The following is a 13,950-nucleotide window of genomic DNA, read 5'->3' as shown; positions in this document are numbered from 1 at the left end:
AGGCTACTAGCAGCAGAGCTAACGTTAGCATCCTCGCTACAACTAGATTCACGTTGGGTGCATAATGCATTTAAAAAACGCGGATATTTTCGCTGCTTTTCAGACGGTCGGGGTCGACTTCACTCCATTTATAATGTACTCGTTGGCTTTTGGACTTTCAGTCACACCAACCTACTGCGTGTAGTTCTCTTCTCTACCTCTCTAACTGGGTGTGTGTGCTCACCTGTGTTGTGTCGAGTCTGCGTGTGTATCGGCAGTGGAGCCCCGCCCCCCTTCACAAAACGGAGCAGAGAGGAGAGGAGAGATGCAACGGAGCAGACACTATACACGCACAAAAATGAGCGTTAATGTAATAATTAGCACCAGTTAAATATGAAAATAGACCATAGATATATTACTTGTATTTGGCGATTCAAAAAAATAAAAGAAATATGATTTTCTTTTTATTATTCAAGATTTTTTTTTCCCCATCCCGTAGCGTAGCCTCCTCGCGCCCCGCCGGTAGAGGGGGGGGGCGTGCCCCACCGGTTGAGAACCACTGCTCTATACTAACTGCATACTAAGTGTGTTGTTTTGGAACAACTTTAAGTATGTTAAGTGTTCTTTTAGATATTAAGAGGCTTAATCTGAAGAATTTTATATGAAAAAATAATTTGGAGACACTGTCAGATGAATTAGAAGCTATTGAAGGACACATGGATTTTCCATAATTATATTAATTTAAAATAAATTATGCATTTTCCTCTGGGCTTGGTACTTTTTCTTTATGGGACATATTTCTCTGTAATATAATGAATGAATTTAAATTATTTAAAAATTAAAATGGCCATATTACATTATATTTTTTAAATGTGCCACGGGCCAATCTATCAGTTTTGACACCCCTGCACTAGTGGGTTAACAAAAAAAAATTAAAAACTAAAAAGGGCCATATTACATTATACTTTTAAAATTGGCCGCGGGCCAATAAAAAGCGGGCCGCCGTAGTTTGGACACCCCTGCTCTAAACTCAGAGAGCACTCAGAGACAACCTCTCACTACCTCTGAAGGTGAGACAATGAGCAGCACAGAGCACTGGGGTCCCAGGGCATATATAACCTCTTCACACCTGGGTTCAATCAGCCAATCAGTGCCACCCACACCTGATTGCAGTGAGAGAATCAGTCACCACCGGGCTGAAATATTTTGTGTCCTCACGTTTCCTTTATGTTTTAACACTCACATAAAACATTAAACAGACATACATATACCTCACTTTCTACAAAGTGCAATATGCCTTTTATATTTATTTGTTATGACATTGCCTGTCCTTGTCTTGTTCCAAATGTTTGTCTTGTTATTTCTGTCTTGTTTTTTACTACTTTTAACTTACTTATTTAATTTTTTTAAGCGTGTCATGCACCTTCAGTTGGCACTCCCAATTTTGTTGTATAGGTGACTTTACAATGACAATAAAGGCTATCGTATCTTATCTATGCTATTCAGCTAAACCTGTAAAAAAAACTATAGTTAGCTGCAATGTGCATGATTACATACTTTATGCACTCAGTAAAAACCTTATTTCTTTCTTACTAGACTATAGCCCCTTTTACACAAGCCCCTTTTACACAGCCAGTGAAAGCCGGGAATATGCCGGAATTTCGGCCCTCCTCTCTGCTGTATAAATGCGGGAACGAGGGAAGAAAGGTGCGAGAGGTTGTTCCGGGAATTTTACTACCTTGGGGGGTAGTAAGATTGCCGACACAATCAGTTCTGCCTCTCTGTATAAATGTGGCCAGCTTGTTGTTGCGGAACAGGGGGGTGTTTGACGTCCCATAGCCTACGTTCTAAACATGCAACCATGTTAGCAGTTGAAGGACGTGTGTTTAACATTAAAGGCCTACTTCACCGGTTTGAATATGAAGGTGTATTGAATTCTGAGATCCTATGTAGTATAAATGTGCGAAAAAAAATTGAAATCGGTTCATCCTAGCCTGAGAAAAGGCAGAAAGAGTGTTTTTTTAACCCTATATTTCTCTTTCTCGTGACATCACAGAAAGAGAAATATAGGGTTAAAAAAAATGTACTTTGTAAATATTACTGTGATGTCACTTTAAAAGACATCACAGAAATATATACTGCAAGTACACATGAATATAGTCTAAACATATTGTAAACAAAATAAACCCACAAACATACTATGGGATTCTTCCAGTTTTTCCTCATTTGCCTTGAGCCCTCTGATTGTTATCCATGGGTATGATTGTGCACAGCAGGGCTGTACAGTGCGACAGTTTTGATCGCATTTGCTACTGAAATTGATCACGTGCGATGATGAATACGAATCTATTAGCACTCGTGCGACAGGTTGATAATGAGGAGAGGCTGTCTTTGAAACACAGAGGAGAGATGCACATCACTGCTTAGAGGGCTCTACATTAACACTGCGGGTAAATGAGTCTTAGGCAAGTAAGTTATTGAGTCCACCCTCCACTTTGGCTGGTGAAAGATGTGTGCTCGGGATCTGTGCTCGTGCAGGGATTCTAGGTATAAAAACTTCACGGCTTCAACGGCAATTACCGGAAGGAGACGGCACCGCAGTTAAGTTAGCGCGTGCACAAACAGAACATTTCCTGTGCGCCTTCACATTAAAAGCCTGTTACTAGCCAAACGTGAGTTGACTTTTATTTTGAAGCCGGTAAGAACAGGAAGTTGGCGCTTTTTTCTAGCTTGAAAGGCAACTCCTTCAGCTGCAGAGAGCAGTAGCCTAGTCTATTTAAACAAAGTTTTAAATAAGCCACTGAAAAGCTACTCCCAACACATTCACAACAACCTATTTAATTTATCCTAAATTGTACCAATATGTATACTTATTTATTTAATAGGCTATGTTTAATGTTTTAAAGTTTGGTTTTAATTAACAAAGGACATTATAATAATAATTCTGAATCAGCAAAAAATTGCAATTGGCAGGTTAGATTCTTTTTTCTAAATTGCAATCAGTGCACCCCTATTAATTTTTCTACAATTATTACTGCACACACTAGGATATCATATTAATTGTGAATCTCAAATGAGACCAGGATGACATGCTCAAAGGTAATTAGAGCAAAATGCAAGGGTTAAGGTTATGCAAGTTTTCAATCATAGCCTACTTTGTGTGCTACCAAATTTATTTTTGTGCTACTGAATTTTTTTGCTTGCTAGCACCAGTGCTACCACCTAAAAAAATAAGCGTACAGCCCTGGTGCACAGTTATACATACTGTACATGCCTGTATCTGCTGCCCATCTACTGTATTCATCCTCTTACATGCCGCATAAACAGATAATCAGCTTGATTTTAAAGGACTTGTATTACAGTTTTTTTCTATTGCTAAAGCACAGTGGGCACAACTAAAACCACATGTGCAAAACTCTTAACACAGTGTGCACTATGAAGTCCATGGGTTCCAAACTATGTTTAATTTTTCATTCATTTCACGCAAAATGCTGTCAGAAACCTCATTGATCAAAACTCAAGAACTCTTCTCCCATTCATAAAAATAACCTGCAAAACACTGTGTATTTCTGGCAAAATGTTCAATTGCTAAGACACTGTGCTCAAAACTCTTAGGAACTCATACAAAACAAATTATGGGATTCTGCATTCACCTTATCGAAATGTGGGTCGTAGGAGAATATTACCAAGAATATTACCGATATGTAAAGTAAAAAAGCTTATTGAATTTCAGCTAAAAGCACAACTTGAAAATAAAGGATTACAATTATTTTTTTTTTTTTACAGTTTCTGCCAAATGCTTACACACATGTTGCAGAATTTGTCTCACTGTATTCAAAACTCTTAGGAGCACATTCAAAACAGAGTGATGGCTTCTGGCATTAGCCATATATTGAAATGTATTGCAAATCTTAGTAGAATATTACCAATATATAAAATAAAATACACAGCTGATAACAATTTCTAGTTACTGTTGGACCTATAAAAAGGGACTGGTTCACATTTTAGATCTCTTGGGAAAAAATGGATCCAGAAAGACAGGTCGGTGTTCAGAGAAGGGTGCCCGGGAGAGTTATGATGCGAGGAGGACCAGGAAGAGGTAGAGAAAGAGGACAAGGTCAAGGAAGAGCAAGAGCTGCTGTCACTGATGAGATGAGGGCCACCATTATTGACCATGTGGTCAACCATGGTCTCTCAATGACTGAGGCAGGTTTACGGGTCCAACCAAATCTCAGAATATTTTCTGATGCGCAGGAAATAGCAATTGTTGACATGGTTGTTGCCAACAATGCTATAAAACTGCGGAAAATGAATTGCTGGCAAACGATGAGATATTTATAGATATCGTTTCAGTCAGCACCACTACAATTGCCAGAATCCTAAAAAAAAATCAGGTACAAATGAAGCAGCTGTACACAGTGCCCTTTGAGCGAAACAGTGACTGGGTGAAACTGCTCAGGTACCAATATGTCCAGGTAAGATGTCTAAATGGTACATATGCAGCTATGAACTGTACTGTAATGTGAATACAGGTAAATCTAACTGTACAATACTGTAACTGTAAAATGGTGTATTTACTGTATTTCAGAGTGCAATGGAGATTGACGCCAGGCAGACAGCCCATTCCTTCATTTTTGTGGATGAGGCTGGTTTCAACCTAGCAAAAACGCGCCGCAGGGGAAGAAACATCATTGGGCGAAGAGCTACGGTGAATGTCCCTGGCCAGCGAGGGGCCAACATTACAATGTGCGCAGCTATTTCTACCGAGGGTGTGCTGCTCCACAGACCCCTGATTGGCCCCTACAATACAGCCAGGCGCATTACCTTTCTAGATGAGCTACACGATCAGCTTATGCCAGCAGGCAGAAGAAGGAATGCTCCTGTTTTTGTAGTGGTATGGGACAATGTAGCTTTCCACCGCGCTATCGAAGTGAGAGAGTGGTTTGCTGCACATCTAAGGATGACGAACCTCTACCTGCCCCCATACTCTCCTTTCCTCAACCCCATAGAGGAATTCTTCTCAGCTTGGAGGTGGAAGGTCTATGACCACCTGCCACACGACCAAATGACCTTGTTAGAGGCCATGAATGCCGCCTGTGAGCACACTTCTCCCGAGGACTGCCAGGGATGGATAAGACATGCCCGTCGATATTTCCCTCTGTCTTGCAAGGGAGAATATACGCTGCGACGTCGACGAAAATATGTGGCACAATGAGGAAGATGGGCAGGATAAAATTATTTGAAAGTGACACAATTTAAGTTTTTTTGTTTGATTTTTACAGCCCTGAAACTACAGGAGTTTTTGTTGCAAAGTATAGCACCAAATTGCTGTGTTTGTCATTCATTCTTGTCATATGGTACACTACAGTCATCAAATTTCATCTTATTTTCTTATGAAATATTGTTTTACATGTGTATGTGAAATCACTCGGATTTAAACTTCAAAGATTTGACTTTAAATATCAAAAGTTCATATTTTATGTTGTGCTGCTTGTTGTTAGTGTTTTGTAGGTCTGTGTTGTGTGTGTCAATGTGTGTTTTTCATTGAAACATGTTGCCAGCAGGCCCGGTTCTAGACAGTTAGATTAGGGTGGGCCTGTAGAAATTTTAGGTGGGCACACTGGGCAGAGAGACCCAAGATGCGAGCGAGCGCGTGCAAGCAGATTTTTTTTGCCCATTTAAGATCTCTGCGTCTGCTTTTTGGCACATTTACTGTGAATTGTGTACAATACAATATGCATATAAACTTTGAGTGTTGCTGTGTGGGAGATTTCTTTTTCCAAAATGTTTATGAATAACATAATAGCACTTGTGCTCTGGGCGGAGGGACTGGAGTAGACGGCAGTCGCAGCCCTCGCTAGGGACTTTATTTTACCCGTGGCGGTTTTTCATTTGCCCATAACTATACTTTTTTTAAATATTGAAGTCCCCCCATTCTTTGACTTTTCCTAAAATGGTGTTGTGATGTCCTCCTTATGGTTAAATAAAGTCACAATTAATCTGGATTAAAAAAACAGGAAAGGGAAATATTTTCGAGCAAGTTGCTAGGCAACGGCATTGTTTGGGGTCTGCGATCTGACAACTTTACGTGCTGTCATTCATAAACACCATGATAAACACTTACAATAGATAAGATATGAAGATAAATGCCGTACAACATTAGAGTTACTATGTGAAATGAGTGATGCGGGGACACAGAACTGATCGCTGTGTTCCACACACCGGCTCATTTGACAGCTGAGGGCTGTCAGATGAGCCGGGGAGAGAGCGTCGGAGGGATCCTCTGCCTCAAAACATGTAAACGTGTGGAAAAAATTAATTAATAATCAATTAGAGCTTACCTAAAAATAAGTGTGCTATGTTACCGTTTATTGTATATAGGATTTTAGCTCATTTGGACATTTTGATCGTCTGTTTTCATTGGCGATATTATATCTACTTTCAGTTTCATTGCGAGTCGCCACGGTTTGAGAGGTCAGCTACGGTGGGCGAGTAGAATTTTTAGCATTCGAGAATGTATGTCATCACCTCCTATCGCCGTAGTCAGAGCGGGTCAGAGCCATATTCCGTCCGTTTACAACGGCGGAACTGGGTTCTTGAAATTGTGAGTAGCCTACACCAACTGCAGCAGTAGCCACTGAGTTGCAAGGTGAGATTGGAAGCCATTAGAATATTTCCCCGACACCGGAGCCCTCCCTTAAATGTTGCTGTTTAAAGCCCCGTGTCAGTGACTGCTCTTGAGAAACAAGTCGCTTATAAAAAGCGGACCTGGCAACGCTTACCACTGACCAGTGACCACTATAAGCGGGTGGGTGGAGGTAGGCTGTCCTGCCACCAATTAAGCAATGCATGGTGATGGTATAGTATTCATTAATTGGCTGAATTTTATTTGACATTTTCTTGGACAGCGAACGAACATTTCCGTCCGATTAATTAATCTAAATTAATCGCATACTTTTATACCTGTTTATAAACAGCTGTATAGCCTGCTAGTTTGTTTCTCTCTCTCGCTCTCCGTCTCTCGTAACTTCTGTCTCCACAACAGACAGCGCTGCACTGCCACATATGCCTATACCGATTCATTCACCATCGTCGTACTCATAGGCAAAAATATTGACACATACACACACACGGGGTGGGCGGCGGGAGACGAGACAGCTAGCAAACAAAATTGAGACACACAGATGAATATTGAGAGATAGGCTACTGTTTTGAACCTATATTGTTGCACCACTAAATCAATAATGCCCAGACACTGCGGAGAATAAAGTAAGATGTCTTCCTACCTTCATGCTTCTCTCTCCCTTTCACCCGTGCAGGCTGTAAGCTACAGGTGCAGCTTGGTGCAGCTCACCGAGCTGCGCACCACTTTTGCACCGGGTCAAAGGGCATTATAGAAGTGCGATTAATCTGCGTTAATTTTTTTAATCGCGTTAATTTTTCTGTGATTAATTAATCGAAATTAACGCGTTAATTTGACAGCCCTAATATACATATATATATATACACACACACACACTTGACTATCATTTTATTACTGCTCCATACTCCACTGTAAATTGCATTTTTATTCCTTTAAAGGATCATTTCACCGGTGGGAATATGACTGTACCTATGTAGCGAAAAACCCATGTATTATAAATGTGCAAAGATTTTAGAAATCGGTTCACCCTAGCCTGAGAAAAGGCAGAAAGAGTGTTTTTATGGTCTCTCTTGCTCTTTCTGGCTGAAATGTAATAAATCCTCCAACTCCAACAATGCACCGCGGTCGCTCCCAGCTTGCTGTCCCGCCCCCCGTTTCCGTTTTTAGTCGGAAATAAATGTGGTGCCGCGACTTTTTGTAAACATATCCTCGTGATACGTTGACCTAATAATAATAATAATAATTGATAGGTTTTATATAGCGCTTTTTTGTAGGTCACTCAAAGACGCTTTACATTGCATAGAATATACATAAAAGAAAAGAAAAAGAAAAATACGAAAACAAATTCAAAAATAGAATCAGGTGTGGTATGGGTGGAGTCAGGGGTCGTATGCTTTCTTGAAGAGGTGAGTTTTGAGTTGGCTTTTGAATGAGTTTATGGAGTCTGAGTTTCGGATGTTTGGGGGGAGGGAGTTCCAGAGCTTAATCAGCTGTGTTTCAGTTTGAGCCTATTCTTCACGCGAGCCGCGCGTCCAGCAGCAAAAATACAGTAAAAATTATGTTTCACATCGTAGGCTAGAAGCCACATAACGTGGCATTGTCATAGGGCTACATATTATAACCATATGAAACAACAATAATTTGATGTTTTTCTTCTTTATTTACAGGCTAGATGTAGGCATTTTTATTATTTTTAACCCCATATTATATCAATGATAAATTCGCAGTTTTTACTTCGTTCTTCCTGCTTCTCTCCACCCCAGAATGTCTGTCCAATGAATGAATGACCTCAGATCACGTGTGGTTTTGCTTCGTAATGCTGGTTCACTTGCAAAAGGGGCAATATGAAAGTGGACCACACCAAAAAAAAAAAAATCCAAATTCTATTTGGTCTGGACCAAAGCAAGTGAACTAACGGACTTTCCATGTGTGAATACACCCTAAGTGTCCTGAGTGTTTCAAAGAAAACCCATTTGAATTTGCATCATCCTAGTGCCTCCCAGTCTACAAATTAGCATTGAGTGATCAAGAGCCAGACGTTTTGTGTGTGTGTGTGTGTGTGTGTGTGTGTGTGTGTGTGTGTGTGTTTAGTTTTTGTAAAATGATGATGATGTATTCAATGTTACCAAAAACATGACAAACTATATGTACGTGTAATTACAGGACACTGGTACTGGACATGGCGCACTGACTCTCACTGCATCCTCCATCCCGCTGAAGACTGGCCCTTTGACATCCACACCAGTAAAAAAACTTCCCTCTGACCAAGGACAATCTGTAAGTTTCAGGAATTCCAATTATTGTAATAAGATATTTTGCCAATATAATGCTATGTATGGCCGGCATCGTAGGTCTGAGGCGACACCTTATGCTGGGCTTACACTAGAGGACTTTTAAAAGACTTTGAAAAGATTCTTACATCTAAAGACAATTTTTCATTTTTTCATTTAACTTTTATTTATCCCCGAGAGACCAATTGAGGGGTGACCCTCATTTTCAATGACGTCGAGTTCAAAACAACAATACATACAAAATATTCAATGCAAATACATCAAATACACAACAAGTGAAGAGAAGAGAAAAAAAACAATTGAAACATTTACAAAGTGGTGAAGAGTGGCAGCAATTAAAAGGAATAAAGTACAATATAGTCTAATTAAAACAGTTACAAGTAGAGTTTGGCAGATCCAGGATAGTCTGTTTAAATTGGCCAAAGGATATGAATGTATTTAGTTTAATTTTTAGCTGTAAGTTGTTCCAGGAGTCGGGGGCACTGAAGCTAAAAGCTGTCTTTCCCAGCTCAGACCGGGCTTGTGGGACATAAAGCATAAGCATGTCGGTGGAGCGGGTTTGAAAAAAGCCCATCTGAAATGTGCAGCATTTCTGTTAAATAACGAGGAAGCTTCCCAGTCAAGGCTTTGTAAATAAAAATGTGCCAATGCCAATCAACTCACACCTGGTGTTGGGCGACACCCTAAGGGGCACTTTACACGGTGAAAACGTGACAGTTTTCCCGTTTTTGGTTTAAAAAAAAAAACCCGTTCAGACACAATTTATCTGACATCTTCACTCGTGCACATGTTTTCAGAGGAAATGGGCCAAAATCGCTGTAGTAGCAGTGTAGCAGCCATGCCAAGCCAATAGTCAGCGGTGACACAGCCTAGTAGATAGCTCTTCCGGTACAATTTGATGCATAAAACCTTACTGTAACCGAAAATTAATGCCACTAACGTTCATAAAGCGGTTGGTGTAAGCTTGGGGTTACAAATATTGTAAAAGACAAGCTTTCTGTCCTCTTATTTCACCGCATTGAACTCGTAAAAACAGAAGACTTGCTGATAGTGAAGGGGCTTTGTGAGCGGATACCTTCCTGTTAGGCGTACTTCAAAATAAAAGTCAACTCACGTGTGTCCAGTGAAATGCTATTAAGTTTAGCCAGTGAAATGCTTTTACTGTGAAGCCGTAGCCTTAATGCTCCTTTTGTTGAACAGTAACTTAACCCCTGCGCGCTGAACTATGGATAGTGTTTTTTAATGTAGAGAGAGCCGTGTCCCTGCCCTGGCATAGAAGCTACACACGTTTATTTGGCTAGAAAAACCGGCAGAGCACAAATCTTTCCCCAGACAAAGTGGCCGGTGGTCTCAATAACTTACTAATCGCTTAGACTAAATTGGCGAGTGTTAGGCTATATTTTAGCCCTGCACGTCACTCTCCGCTGATCACAGTGATGGTGCCGTGGAGACACCGTTCATGTTGTCTTCTAACTTTATAACTCGCTTGTGTTGTGGGTATTTTGACAGCAAATGTTATAGACTACGCATGTGTGAGGGTGGAGCCGTGACGTCAGCGTTATCAGGGGAAATGGTTTCGGTGTTTACAGGAAACCAAAACCGTTACGTTTTCCAAAAAATCCTCCCTGGGAGGTGATCTCAAAAACCTGCGGTTTCATGCCTACGTTTGCTGTTTTCCTGTAAATGATATAGTGCAACTATATGATATGTATTCAATGTTACCAAAAACATGACAAACTATATGTACGTGTAATTACAGGACACTGGTACTGGACATGGCGCACTGATTCTCACTGCATCCTCCATCCCGCTGAAGACTGGCCCTTTGACATCCACACCAGTAAAAAAAACCTTCCCTCTGACCAAGGACAATCTGTAAGTTTCAGGAATTCCAATTATTGTAATCAGATATGTTGCCAATATTATACTAAGATAACACTTTTTTACTTTCAAATAAAAATTATAAATGAATAATTTTAAAGTAATTGGTCAGCTTTCCTATTAAAAAGAAACTTCTTCTTTGTTTCACAGACACCGTGCCCAGACACACCTGGGATGCTTGATTCAAGCTTTAGCACTGTGGGTGAACCAGATGAAAGTTACAAGCCCGACACAACTGTCACCCCCACATCAACGTCATCATCATCATCATCAGAAGATGAAAGCAACAAAGACTGGAAAGAAAAGAAGATAATTGTCAATGAGTCCTGCTTGATGTCCCTTTTTAAATTTTGCCAGATGTGCGGCCAGCCAGTGTCATCAAAAAGTCACTTTGACTCTGGAGCGCAACGGAAGGTCATGTTGACCTGTCTTGGTGGCCATTCAGGGACATGGTCGTCATCGCCTGAAATAAGGGGAATGGCAGAAGTGAACCTCCTCTCAGCAGCAGCTGTTCTGTTCAGGGGTGGCACGTACACTGAACTATCGGACTGGTGCAAGACCATGCATGTTCAAATGATCGCAGAGACAACATTTTATGAGATGCAGAAGGCTTACTTGCATCCTGCCATTGAAGACCTCTATCAAGAACAGAGAAAAGACATCCTGGCCAGAGTTCACCGCGAACAGGTGGCTGGGAAGAGGCTACACTTGGCCGGTGATGGTCGGTGTGACACACCAGGTTTCAGTGCAAAGTACTGCCATTATACTTTCATGATAGATGACACCAATGAGATTATTCACACAGAACTACTGCAGGTAAATAGAAAATAAACAGTGGAAAATAATAATATATTATCACAATTGCTGCTGTGAAAATTGTGATTCAATTCAAGTAACTATTAAACTTTACTTTCTAGTCTACAGAAGCCGGCAGCTCTGTTGCCATGAAACCACTTGGTTTCAAGAGGGGCATGAGGGAGATCCTGGGTGATGGCTTGGATATTGAGGTGCTAACCACAGACCGCTCCACTTCAATACGCAAAATCATGAGAGAAGAGTTCCCTGAAGTCCAGCATGAGTTTGACATCTGGCATACTGCTAAAGGTACGTATTTTTTGCTTTACCTGTACACGTAATCCTACAAAATTATCCAGCCCTCGCCATTCACACATCATGTCGAGAGGATTGCAGCCTGTGCTGCACTCAGTCCAGAGTGATTTATATATTCAAGAACAGATTGTTTGTTGTGAGGTGACCAACCTTCTGTTACATTTATACTTTCAGGTGTCAGGAAGAAGATCCAGACTAAAGGAAGAAAAAAAGGGAACGAAACTCTTGCTGCTTGGAGCAGGTCAGTGTTGGTTTGTAAAGTGCCAAGCTTTTCATTGTTTTGTACTTTTCTAAATGACTAATTTTCTTTTCTTTCTCAGGTCAATTGTAAACCACATGTGGTATTCCTGTGCATCAAGCAAGGGTGATACAGAGGTAAGGTTTGTTTCATGTGAGTGATCTTTTTTTTTTTAGAGACAAATTATATTATTGTCTTATAATTGTAAATAATACTTGTTTCATACAGAAACTGAAAAGCACATGGGAGTCCCTTCTACACCACGTGCTTAATGAGCATGAATGGGAAGATGATGATGGAACGCACAGCTGTCACCATGCTCCTCTAACAGCCCCGGAGATGCGCACGCGCAGATGGATGAAGAAGGATTCTTTGTCGTTTGAAGACCTTTCATCACTGGTCCATGACAAAAGGCTGATGAAGGACTTGAAACAGATGGCCCTGTTCGAACACACTGGTGAGTATATACTAGTTCTCCTTATAAGCTCAATTACTTAAAAAAATCACTCCCTAATCATCATGTTTGCATTTTCATAATCTTTTCCATTTATTTTATTGCATACAGATCCACTGGAGGTCTTTCACAGTGCCCTTCTCAAGTACCTCCCAGAACGCCAGGGATTCTCTTTCCAGGGAATGAGAGAAAGGGGTCATCTCGCAATTTTGGAGCACAATGAAAACATTGTCAAGAGAAAGCAGGCTACAGCTAAGGCTGGTGTGTATTAAGAGTGGCACAACAAATGAGAATAGAATTTCACAGCTTACTCAGTTGGCAGATTTCGCTGAATGGTTAGGGTATTTATTTTTAAAAGTACTGCGTGTCAAATGTTTTCTTTTTCAGTCTTTATCTATAATCATTTTTCATTTATTTTGCAGGACAACTACGCTCCAACCAGGTGTTTTGCAAGAGATCCAAGCAGTGGGTCGTGAAGAAGAATTTCAATCCACACACCTATCAGTTCATTGACACACTTCTCCTAAGTGTCATAGACAGAAGACGGAATCCAAACATTATATACAAGGCTGAAACATCCAAACTTGTCATGCCCCAGCCTGCACTTCCACCCAACATTGCACCAGTGCCCAAACCACCTAAGGAGACTGCAGTGGCTGCGTTTCAAAGCCGCTTCTGAGAGGGACATCTGACCATGGACAAACTTCTGAATTCCAACAACCTAAAAATCCCCTGCATCTCATCATTCAGCAGGATAGTACTATTTCTACTCTCACTCCTGTAAACTCTGTGTTCAAAGACATGGAACAGATGGCCCTGTTCAAACATACTAGTGAGAATAGTTCTCCTTATAAGCTTGAATACTTTACAAAATCACTCCTGAACAGGGGCGGTTCTACAGGGGGGCAGCGGCCCCCCCACTGAAGAGCCTTGCCCCCCCAGCTGCCCCCCTAACTTTTGCATTCTCAAAAATGTACTTGTAAGAACAAACCGCCACTATGTCAACAAGCCACTCAAATAATTGAAACAAACAATACATTGAACAAAAGTAAATTATTTTAAATCTAATCTCATGCCCTGCCCCTCAAATACTTAGCCACGGCCCTGCATCATATGCGCATATCAGCGATCACACAGTTTGTCACACACAGCTAGTCAGCGCGCTGCTGTGCCATGCAGCCCGGTGAAGAGTAACTGACCTGCTCCGAGCATCTTAAGACGAAGTTAGTTTACCCTTGTGAATTTTAAACACACCAATTTAACTTAAAGTTAAATTTGTAATTAATGTAATGCAATGTAAAAGTAGCTAATTCATCGATAAGAGCACATCCATTCATCGTTGGCCAAAAGGGAA

The sequence above is a fragment of the Ammodytes marinus genome (genome assembly GCF_949987685.1).
Source record: "Ammodytes marinus genome assembly, chromosome: 19".
Taxonomy (NCBI): Eukaryota; Metazoa; Chordata; class Actinopteri; order Uranoscopiformes; family Ammodytidae; genus Ammodytes; species Ammodytes marinus.
Note: the sequence above shows the minus strand (reverse complement) of the source record.